The sequence below is a fragment of the Myotis brandtii genome, unplaced genomic scaffold (genome assembly GCF_000412655.1).
Source record: "Myotis brandtii unplaced genomic scaffold, ASM41265v1 scaffold29, whole genome shotgun sequence".
Classification (NCBI taxonomy): Eukaryota; Metazoa; Chordata; class Mammalia; order Chiroptera; family Vespertilionidae; genus Myotis; species Myotis brandtii.
In genome coordinates this window covers 460,295-471,381 of record NW_005361075.1, presented here as the reverse complement: position 1 = coordinate 471,381, position 11,087 = coordinate 460,295, and the positions used below count along the sequence as shown (strand labels likewise).

Genomic DNA, 11,087 nt, shown 5'->3' with positions numbered 1-11,087 from the left:
CGGGAACCGGCAGGCGGCAGCCGCGCATTTGGGCCGCCTTTTGGAAAGGCCCGGGGGAGGCTGTGGATCCCAGGAGAGACCGTTCCCACGTCCACGCCGTGCTGTCTCTGGGGTTCCCACGTCCACGCCGTGCTGTCTCTGGCCCCGACCGAGCCCGCGCCTCCAATTCCAGGGGCCGCTGGGCCCGGCTGTGTCCGGGGCTGCAAAGCTGCCAGTGCGCCCAGGCCTTTGTTTTCGCTGCAGCCGGTGTTTTTCTGAGGGTGACCCGGCGCTGCGCCGGCACCTGCTCCTACGGGCGCCCGGGATTGGGCCTGCCTAGCGGAGGGGTTCAGGAGGCCACGGCCAACACTGCCTGAAGTGTGGTCTCCAAAACCCTGGGCCTTGAGAAGGACAAGTCCAGGGGCAATGGGAAGGCGACCGATAGAACTAACCTAAGCCCTTCCTTTCCTCCCACCTTGCTACCCTGCGCACCCCTCCACTCAGAGGCGCTGCTGGAAGATCTCACCCCGCCCCATCCCCAAATTAACTGGAGCCGCCTGAGGCCTCTTTTGCCACAGCGGAGGCGGCTGGCTTCGGGGTGTGCGAGGGAGGCACCTGGCTCTGGGCTCTGCCCCTTCCCTCTCTGATGAAGCCAATACCTTTTGCCTCCCCAACACTGCCTCTACCCCTCACCCCACAAGCTATGGGGTTCTCTCTCTTTTACCCTTTCCTTTCTTCTCTTTTCAATTAGATTGGCAGTTTGGCAGTTTGGCAAGGCTCCCTGGAGCCTGTAGTGGGGAGCTGTGGACCCCGCCCTGACCTCTCAACTAGGGGAACAGCGCCATTCCTGAGCCTTTGAGACTGAACCCCAAGTTGAGGGAAGATGAGAAAGAATGGCATGAAGGGTGGCTGGGCTGACACAGGACAGAAGCCCTGACTTGGGGAGGGGGCTGTTTCATGCCATATGCCTGCTGCAGAGAGAGGATGTAGAAACAAAGGAAGAGAGAAAGAAGGTCAGGGAAACAGCACAAAGGACTAGAAAATTTGAGAACAACAAAGAGAAAAAGACGGGTGAGGGAAGAAACCATTTGAGAAAGCCCTAATGCTGGGATAGAGGAGGGGTCCCCAGGAGGGCGGCTGGGAGAGAGATGAAGGAATATTGACAAAGGACAGAATGAACAAGCGGGATTAGTTAGTTTTATGATGAACAAAAGCAGAAAGTACACAAAGAGAAGGAAAGAAAGAACAAATTAATAAAAGGAGGGAGCTAGAAAGTAAAAGAAAAGGGAAGGAAAAGAAATTAAAATAAAAAAGAAATGGAGGGGAGAATGAGAAAGGAGAATGAGAAATGAAATAGAAAAGAAAGGAAGAAAGATAGGAGAAAGGGTAAGAGGAAGGAAAGGTCGAGGAAAGGAAGAATATAGAGAGGGAAAAGGGAGAGTTACGGCAGAAAGAAAGCAAAAGAAGGAAGGGAACATAATATAAAGATACAGAGAGATAAAAGGAAAGAAAGGAAAGGAGAGAGAACAAAACCGAATTAACATGAAGGGGAACCCACTTGGGAGGGGCAGAGGCAGGGAAGGCTCAAGGTGAAGAGTGGGCAGGGAGAGGCCCCGTGGGGAAAGGTAGGGACCAGATCGCCCCACTGTGCGGTACCCCAGGCAGCTTTGCCCTGACCCACCACCACCACCACCGTTACCCCAGCGCCAGGGCCCACCCAGGCCTCCTGCCACCAGCTTCTCCATAGAAGCAGCTGACCTAGCTCCTCCTGCCTCAGCCGGGCTAGCCGTGAGGCTCAGCAGGTCAAGGTCTAGTTCCCAAATCAGCACAGGAAGCAGAAGAGGCAGTTGAGAGAGGGGCAGGCGGTGGGCCCCTCTCCTAGACCCAGTCCCCTCTCCCGCCACCCCTGGTGCCTCCACTCTGACCTCGCTGGCCGCAGACTGCAGACTGGGCTGCTTTGTTCTTGGGTGAGGCTCTGACTCTGAGAACTTAGGCCTCCTTTGGCCACATGTTGAATGGGCTTTCTGCACGGGAAGGTCCTTCTGGAATCTCGGTGAGCCTGCCTGTGTATATGCAGGTGAGAGAGGGGCGAACACAGGCCTGGTCGCCCCTGGGAAAGGCATCTTCACTTTCTTCCTTGTGAGAAGGAACGTCTCCCCCCTTTGCCTTCCTTCTCTCCATCCCTGCCTCAGAGATGCCTCCAGGCCAGGGCGTTTCTCCTCGCCAGAAGGGCTGGGATTGATCTGTAAAGCGCTTGGCATGAGTCTTGCAAGTGCTGGAGGAGCCAGAGAACCTCACTCTTGAAAGAGAATGAGGACATTTCCTACCAGGGCAAGTGGTCTTAGATTTACAGTATATCTCACTGAACTCATACACACACAGAGATTAATTGGCAAATTGGCTTTAGATTCAGCTTGTGAAGGAGCTCAGCTTGGGGTGGCTGTGCATCTGAAGCTCATTGGGCCTGCACTCCACACCCAGTTCAAGTGCTGGGGGTAGGGGGGAGGGGGGAGGGAACTTCCCAGTTACAGCCAATTAGATCACCCTTTTGTTTTTCCAAAATGGGATGGGGCAGGTCACTGAGGTCAGCCAGGTCTTCCAAGGACAGTGCAGTCCTTGAGGATGTGCTAAAGGACCCCCAAACTGGCTGGAAAGCCATGTCCACAGGATACCTTGCAGTTCCCCCTTAGGGGGCCTCAGTCCTGTGCTTCCCAGCACTGCTTATTGCTCTTTCAGCTTTCCTCCCCTGTTCTTGAGCTTTTTGCCTTCCTTCCTTCCTCCCTTCCTCCCTCCCTTCCTTCCTTCCTTGGGTTTGATTCCCTGTTGAGGCACCTTTGGGAGGCAACCAATTGATGTTTCTAATATCTGTGTTTCTCTCTCTCTCTCTCTATCTCTATCTCTCTATCTCTCTCCCACCCTCCCTCCCTTCCTTTCTATTTCTCTCTCTCCATCTAGACCAGTGGTTCTCAACCTTCCTAATGCCGCGACCCTTTAATACAGTTCCTCATGTTGTGGTGACCTCCAACCATAAAATTACTTTTGTAATTTTGCTACTGTTATGAATCGTAATGTAAATATCTGATATGCAGGGTGTATTTTCATTGTTACAAATTGAACATAATTAAAGCATAGTGATTAATCACAAAAACAATATGTAATTATATATGTGTTTTCCGATGGTCTTAGGCGACCCCTGTGAAGGGGTCGTTCGACCCCCAAAGGGGCCGCGACCCACAGGTTGAGAACCGCTAATCTAGTCCAAGATGGGTTCTTGTACTATCTTTGTATCCCAGAGGCTTTGTTCTGAGACTTTTAGGCAAGCTAACATGAGCCCCCCAGAGTTCATTATGTGGTTGCAAATATTGGGATTGAAAGTAAAGGGCAAAATGATGTGGAGTAAGCTTGCTGATCAGGTGTGGGATGAACCAACTTGTTTTCTGTGTCAGTCATGCTTATTACCATCAGATCCCTGTATCATTCCAGAACATCCTTCCTCACCTCCAGCCATCTGCAGGCCTGCCCCAGCCCCTGCGGAGGGCGGGAGTTGCTGTTGCCCCCAGGCCGTTGCTCTCACAGGGTGAGTGAGGGTTTGTAGGAACTCACCTTGGTGCAGGGAGGTGAGGTCAGTGATGCCAGGTCAGTGCCTTAAACTATTAAGTAAGTAAGTCCTATTTCCCTGTTCTTGGACGGAGAGGCTGGTTGATTCTGGCTCTTGGCTGTCTCTCCAGCCCTGACTGGCCAGGCCCACCGCCATCCACATCTGCCCAGAAGGGAGCAAAGAAGGGAGGTCGCTCACTCCAGGCCTCGGTGGAGCGGATCAGACATCTGCCCTGAGCTGCTCCTGTGCCCCTACCTGGCCCGGCTGGGAAGGAGGAGCCCAATTCACTTCTTGGGGCCTGGATGTCTGAGCAGAGCCTGCAGCTGCCGCTGCCTCCTGGAGCCTGACGCTGGAAGCAGCTTCTGCCTTCAGTTCTCCATGATGCCTGGGCCTCTTCTCTGTTCAGTTTGCTGTTGTGCTTTTGTCCCCTCACTTGGGGGGTGGGGGTGGGGTGGGGAACGGGAATGAAATGTTTCTCTCTGTGCCCCTAATCCTTCCCCATAGTCCCCCAAACCTCCAAGCAGCGGGTGGTAAGGACCTGCAGCTTCCAGCCCTGCTCAGAAGCAAATTCAGATTCTCTTCTGGGCACAGAGGAGCCACAGAGGCTCCTTCTTCAGGCCTCCCTTGCTCATTGACCCATTTTAAGGGCATTTGGGGGTCAAAATTGAGCCCAGATTGCTTCCATTGGTATAAAATTAGCATTTTTTTAATCACACCAAAGACCCAGACTTCTCGCATCAAGGAATAGGTGGTCCTCACCCAGACCTGCACCTCTTCTCTGGCCTCTCAGACCAGTGATGGTGACGGTTTGGTGAGACGGAGGACTAGAAAGGGAACGAGCAGTCTGCTCCGTGGAGAAGTCAGTAGCTTCAGCTGCTCATGCCACCGATATTTATTTAGCATGTAGTATGTGCAAAGCATCGCCTCTGCCTCCGTTTGTCACGACTGTCAAAAAGATTCTTGCCAGTGTGAGGCTTCAATGAGTGTGGACAAATACATAAATAAACCAATCACTGGGAAAGAAAGTCTGGATTCAGCTGATGTTGCTTGCAGCCTTCCATGTGCCGGTCTCAGAGCCCCTGTCTTCCCAGCTCCAGCTCCCCAGGCCCAGTCGCTGAAAACCAGGACTGTCCTGGGGCTCATGTTTCCCCCACTAGAGCGAAAGACACACCTGGGATCAGCAGACCCGGAAGCCCTGAAATAAAGGGACTGGGAGGGTGGGATGGTAGGCACGGGGGTCCTCCAGTGGTCCCTCCCCATCTTTGAGGTGTGCGGTGTGCGGGGTGTATGTGTGCGGTGCGGGGTGTGTGTGTGTGTGTGTGTGTGTGTGGCGGGAGGTGCTCCTCTGGGTTTCCGAGCAAGCAGGCTGCGGGTTTTCCTTGCTATAATCACGTGCCTGAAGGTGACAGCAAGGTTGTGCCTGTGCAAGTGAGCTGAAGAGGGGTGGACAAGTGTTCCTGCCCCAGACTGTGTGCAGTGGGCCCAGACGCCCGCACAGGAGCAGGTGCACGTGTGTTGGGGGGGGGTGCATGCAGATCTGAGCATATGTCTGCATACATGACCTTCCATGTATGCAAGAGCCTGTGTACCAGCTGAATTATTATAAAATTACACTGACCCTTACAGAAAATCCATACTGGCCTCGGCCTTTCTCCCCTGACCTCTCGACCTCTGGGGTGCCTGAGGAAAGAGCTGACCCGGTCACTGCCTCCCCCTAGTCAATGAGTCTCTCTCCATTAGCATAAAACATGAATCTGCTGGCAGCTTGACAAATTATAACTAGCAGCCAGAGTTTTGCCAACTGGCTGGCTTGGGCGCTGTCTATTTATCATTGAAAATGGTAAATCATAAGAATCCAGATGACTTAATTATTCAAATCCACCCAGGACCCAGAGAAGCTGCAGTCCCGTCAATCTCAGCCCTGGGCTCAGGGAGAGGGCAGGGGGGTGCTGTTGGCCCTGGAGCTGGGAGAGGCAGTTCCATCGCCACCCTTCTCCTCTGCGCCACAGGCGGGGGCTTTCTCTGCAGCCCCTTCCCCTCCCTGCCTTCCTGCCCACCTTCCCACGCAGAAGCCTGGCCGATTGTGTCGGCTGCTGACCTCCCTCCCCAGGCTCTCCCTTCCCCGCCTCCTGCTGCCCACCACCCGCTCCCAAGCTCACACGTGTTTCTCAGCCTCTTTGTGTGGATCCTTAGCTTGCTCTCTCCTCTGTTTCAGTGCCTTCAGTTTTATTTCTTCTCTCTCTCGTATTTTCACCTTTTCTTCTCTCCCCCTGTCCCTACAGATGGATGCTGACGCCCCCCCCCCCCCACAGATGACCTCTCTGACAGAGGTTTGCCTGGGCTCCTGGCCCCTTTGTTCCCACTGTCCCAGGGGTCCCTGCACTAAATCCCCCCACACATACTGCAGCCCTTCACCTAGGAATCCGGGTCCGAAGGTCTGAAGTCCCCACCTTGAAGCCACATGAAAGCACAAATGTCAATGGATAATCTTGGGTTTGCTCTGCCTCCACCCTCCCTTCCCACTCCCCCCGCCAATATATTCAACCTTTCCCTTCCTTTCTTCTGTGAATTTCTGAATACCATTCTTCTTTTTAAAAATATGTTTTATTGATTTTTAGAGAGAGAGGAAGGGAGAGAGATGGAGAGACAGAAATGTCAATGAGAGAGGAACATCATCAATCGGTTGCCTTCTGCACAGCCCGCAACCCAGCATGTGCCCTGACCAGGGATCGAACCAGCGATGTCTTGGTTCCTGGGTCAAAGCTACCCCGGCGGGGCCGAGTACCATGTGCGCAGCTTGGGGGAGGGGGGGTGGACAGGCTGTCAGTGCCTCCCTCAGCAGGAGGCAGGACTGTCCCAAGAAGGCCTGTCCTGGGTGGGGCTGGCCCCTGGCACCAGCATGGGACCACCGTGAGCCCTAGCGGAGGGATCACTCAATGTGAGTTTTCCAAGGAAAAAAGAAGAAAATCTGGTTAGAGCACAAATCCTGGATTCCAGAGTCTGCACATGAGCTGGGGCCGCTTTCACTCTGGGCCCTTTATCTTTTTTGCCCCTCACACTCCAGTGTAAATCTGTGCCGCTATTTCTTTCCGCCTCCGGCCCCAAGGGAAGCTTATGCTCTCAGACCCCAGTGGGGGTGGGCGGGAGGGTCCACACATCCACCAACACTGGTGTTGCGCTGACACAAGAGGAGAACGTGGGCAGTGGGGGGTCACCAGAGTCCCCCTCTGTGAAGGGTAACCTGGCGTGTTCCTTTGGGGGCTTGTTCAACCTGCGAGGGCCCCAGAGCCCTGTCCCGGAGGCTCCTCAGAGCCCACGTCTGTGTGTGCAGGTGCTGTCAGTTTGGTTCTAAGTAGCTATGTCACTGTGTGTGTGTGTGTGTGTGTGTGTGTATGTGTGTGTATGTGTGTGTGTGCATGTGCACTTTCAGGAATCCTTGTGCTAGAACAACAAGTGACAATGTCCCCACCAACAGGACACCTGAGGAAACAGTCTCTCACTCCCTGCAATCCCAAGGCCTCGCAGCAGCGTTGCTCTCAATAAAACACTGGTCTTGTCGGATCATAAAGCTCTAAAGAAGGAGCTGCTTGCTTCTGCTGCTGAAAGTAAGTTCTCCCTACAGTCTGGCCTTCTCTTCCTTTCCGGGTAGAGTAAGGGGGTGGCTGACATCTTGGAAGGGGACTCCCCCTCCTCCAAGGGAACACATCTGACATAGGGGACCCCTCCTCGCTGGGCTCATCCCCTCTGCTAAACACTGCCCCCCCCACCTCCCTTCCTCCCCACCTTTCTGAGCCAGATTGATATTTGACAACAAGGGCAATGCCCAGGGATGAAGCAGGAGCAGAGAGGATCAAGATTCAAAAGCAGGCCAGCAGCTGGGCGGCAGGGAGATCAATAAGGGAGATAGATTGGAGACAGGTTTCTTGGACTTCTTTTTTTTTCTGCTGGCTCAGCGCCCTCACCCCGGCTCCTAAAAGCAGGTGGGGGACAGAGCCCAGCCCTGGCCTCTCTGTGCCCTTCTAACTCAAACAGGTTCCTAATCCCTGGGTAGAGGGTAAACAGCCTCCAAGCACGGCAGGATTAACCGCAGAAACGCTGCTAATGCATCTCGGCCCTGTTCCCTGCCCCCACTCCCACGCCGCGTTACTAATTAGCCCGACAGCCTGCGAGAAGCTGGGAGGGGAAGCTGAGAAAGCCTTTGTGCAGGCCCTGCAGGCCCAGGTCTGAGCTCTGGACAGTGTCTCTGGTGCTAGAGCAGCTGAGGGGGGCAGAGCGCTTCCCTCCCCGCTCCCCGCTCCCTGCCGCCTAAACAGCTCAAAGGCAGACAGCATTGTTTCTCTCTGCACCTCTCTGAACCCCCCTGGCTCCCCTTGGCTGTTCACAGCTGGGGGGCAGGTGGGGACAAGAGGGAGAGTGAAATCGGCTCCAGAAATCAAACGACTCAATAAAAAATTAATTGTCTAATTAAAACCATGAGGAAGCCCCTTGCCAGAGTTTGGCTCAGAGTCGTCAGGGCTATAAAGGGTGGGAAAATGAGTCTCAGCTCCTAATAAATTCCTGATTTGCAGCTTGGTTATCAGTGGAGGAGCACCGAGCGGAGCGTTCTGCCTGGCTAGGCCTCCTGGAGGTCATTCTGTCCCCCCTTCCCCCCAGCCCAGGCGGTCACGCCCACCTCCCCCACCCTCCACCTCACACACCCACCCCAAGCCCAGAGCCAGGAGTCTCCAAAATGGACAGAGGCCACTGCTCCAGGCAGACAAGTGATCCTGAGACTGACCCCCGTCTCCCTGACCTGGTGCTCCCCCATTTCCTCCTGATCTTCCCTAGGAAAAGAAACTTCCTAAAAACTTCCACTGGAGAGTTCTTCATTTAGGTTAACTAATAATTACTATAAGCAGATTTGCTGTGTGGGTTCATTTTGACCTCACCCCCCACCCACACACATTTTTCTGAAAAATACATTTTAACACAATTCATGAACCAGCAGGTTCCTTCTCTTAGACCTTCAGGATGATTTCTGGAGGTGAATGACAGGGCCAGGACAAGACATGGCTCTCCCCCTGAGAAAGGACCGCGCACACTGTCCCGCTGACCAGATGCAGAGCTGGTCCAGAGAGGAAGGCAGAGTTAGGCAACTCTTAAATGTAGGTGGGGGTCCAAACCTTCACCCTGGATAATTGTACCCATTCTTCACTTGGGTCTGCCCTGTGCCTCTCCAGTCCCTCCCTCCCTTGGCCAAAGCAAGTGCATTATATATTGTCAGAGGCCTTAAAGTGGTTAGCATACAGCCTTCAACATCATAATGCATTTATTATATCATTTTATTATATAGAACACAACCTGGGATATATATCTATGATTAGCTTCTTAAACAGTCATGGGCGAACAAACCAGGGTTGTCCTTCAAAACCATATGTCACCTTAGGAGGACATACACTTACCCTCTATGCACCTCTATTGATTAAAGCATTTCTGCAGTCTCCTTTAAAAATGGGCTTTAGAGTCATTTTACAAAATAGTCAAGATAACCATTGTTAACTATAGATTATTTTTTGACTGATTTCCAAAAAGCAAACAATGAAGATTTGTCACCAATAATGGACATTCAAAACCGGAGTTGCACACCCTGAAGACTATTCCGGAAGGGGAGTTAGGAGAACGTGTTGCTGCAGCCGTGCTGAGCAGGGGATCCCCCCAAGGTGGCTGGAGGCAGCAGGGCTCGTTCCGATGCAGAGCGCGGAAGCCACATCTGGAGAGTATTATTTATCATTCCTGATGATCCTTCTTTCCTTCATCTGGATGTTATTTTTCATCCTAAGCCGCGAACTAAGCTTTCCCTAAGAAGGAGAAAAAGGGAAGGAAACGAATTCCTGACCCCCATCTGGGTCAGGCTCCCATTTCAGATTTCAGCAAATTCCCATGCCTTTCCACCTCCAAGAACCCCAGATCTAGAGACTGGAATGTAGACACTGATTCTCATTCCTTCATATGAACTGCACACCTACTAAGTGCCAGTCCCACTGGGTGCTTACACATGGGTTATCCTTTTCCATCTGGGGATGTAAGGCGGTATTCCTTCCCTGATGGGTGGAATGTGTCCTTTCTTTTTCCTGCCTCCTAGTCTAAGACTGAATACTGCTCCCTGGTCCTGTGGTTCCAGAACAGCTCCAGTCTCCTGGGGCCCACTTCCCACGAGGACTTAACTTTGGAGAGCATTTTGTCCATCTCTCTGTCTCCAGGCAAAGCCTTACTCGAATATTCCTGGTTCTCAGGTTGACCAGCTTAGGGTGGTAAACAGAACCTGACCCAAACAGGGCTTGATGGCAGCCCACTGTCACACGCCTGGGGGAGGGGGGGGAGGGGGGCATGCACGCTGAATTCTATGTGAACGGCACCACCTAGAGTTGTGCTCCAGGAGCACAGTGAATAGTGGTCCCTAGAACTGAGTATTGCGGCCACCCTACAGCCCAGAGACACCTGCCGGTTTGGTCAGCCTCACACAGCATTCAAGGATGAAAAACCTACATTTTGACAACGAAAGTGTCAACACTTCAGCCCCCAAAAAAGGGCTCAAAGTGGATATCCTCCCCACCTCATTGACGGCTGGGAGATCTAGGCTCGGCACACAGCTCACCAATCTTCTCTCCATCAACTTCAAAGGCCGCTCCGGCCCCAGGGCGGACCTGCAGGGTGTGGAGCAGAGCTGATCTGAACTGAGCCTGGTGTCAGATGATGTTGCCAGAGCACAGGTCAGGCTGGGCCTAGAAATCACACATCCCATCTGGCCTAGAGTTCGTGGAGAGATGGGAGCGGGTAATGGCGGGGTGGGTACAATCCTCAGGGTTCAGAGTCAATGTTTACCATTGCCAGCGTCCCTCCTGGGCACCAGGCTTGTCTGGCTCACAGCTGGGCCCTCACCTGCAGGCAAAGCTACTTTAGCTTCCTCCCCCTCTGCCAAATCTACCCCAGCTGCATACATGGTCCTGCATCCTCTGCCTAACCCTTCCCTTCTCTCCTTTCAACCTCTTTCACTTTCCTCTCCCACCGGCCTGGCCTCTGCCATTTCCACAACATCCCCATCCAGGTGTCTCTCGGCCGCAGTCGTTCATGCTCCCGGCGTCCTCGACTCACTGGGACCGGGGCTCCTTCATGGGTCCTATTCACCCGTCCTGCCAGGACAGCCCCACTCAGCAGCTCCTGGATGCACAGCCATCAGAGCCCCAGACAAGCCACCACGTGGAAGACTGACGCCAGCACTGAGGAGAGGGTCGGCCAGCCACGGCCTTGCAGGGCTCCTCTGTGCTGGCCTGGGGCCAGGTAGCGAAGGGGTGAAAGAGTCTGGTCCCAAAGAAAATTGGGTCTCACATGACAAAAAGAAACATATCCATCCCAGAATTTTAAAATAATAATAAAAATAAAATGATGGTCAACAAATTTCAGAAGTGGGAGAAAGTGCTGTCAACGAGGTCCTGCCAAACGACTCCCAGAGGAGGTCAGCGAGGAGCTGGCC

General features: G+C 53.4%; 1 long non-coding RNA gene across 1 annotated transcript in view; it reads left to right on the top strand.

The window, feature by feature from the left end:
* Positions 1 to 4,591, top strand: part of LOC102246020 — a 6,460-nt gene extending 1,869 nt beyond the window's left edge. The window contains exons 2-3 of the long non-coding RNA XR_313749.1: positions 3,463 to 3,556; positions 3,708 to 4,591. This is a non-coding gene — a long non-coding RNA (uncharacterized LOC102246020). The remainder of the gene's footprint in view (positions 1 to 3,462; positions 3,557 to 3,707) is intronic.
* Positions 4,592 to 11,087: the final 6,496 nt, after the last annotated feature.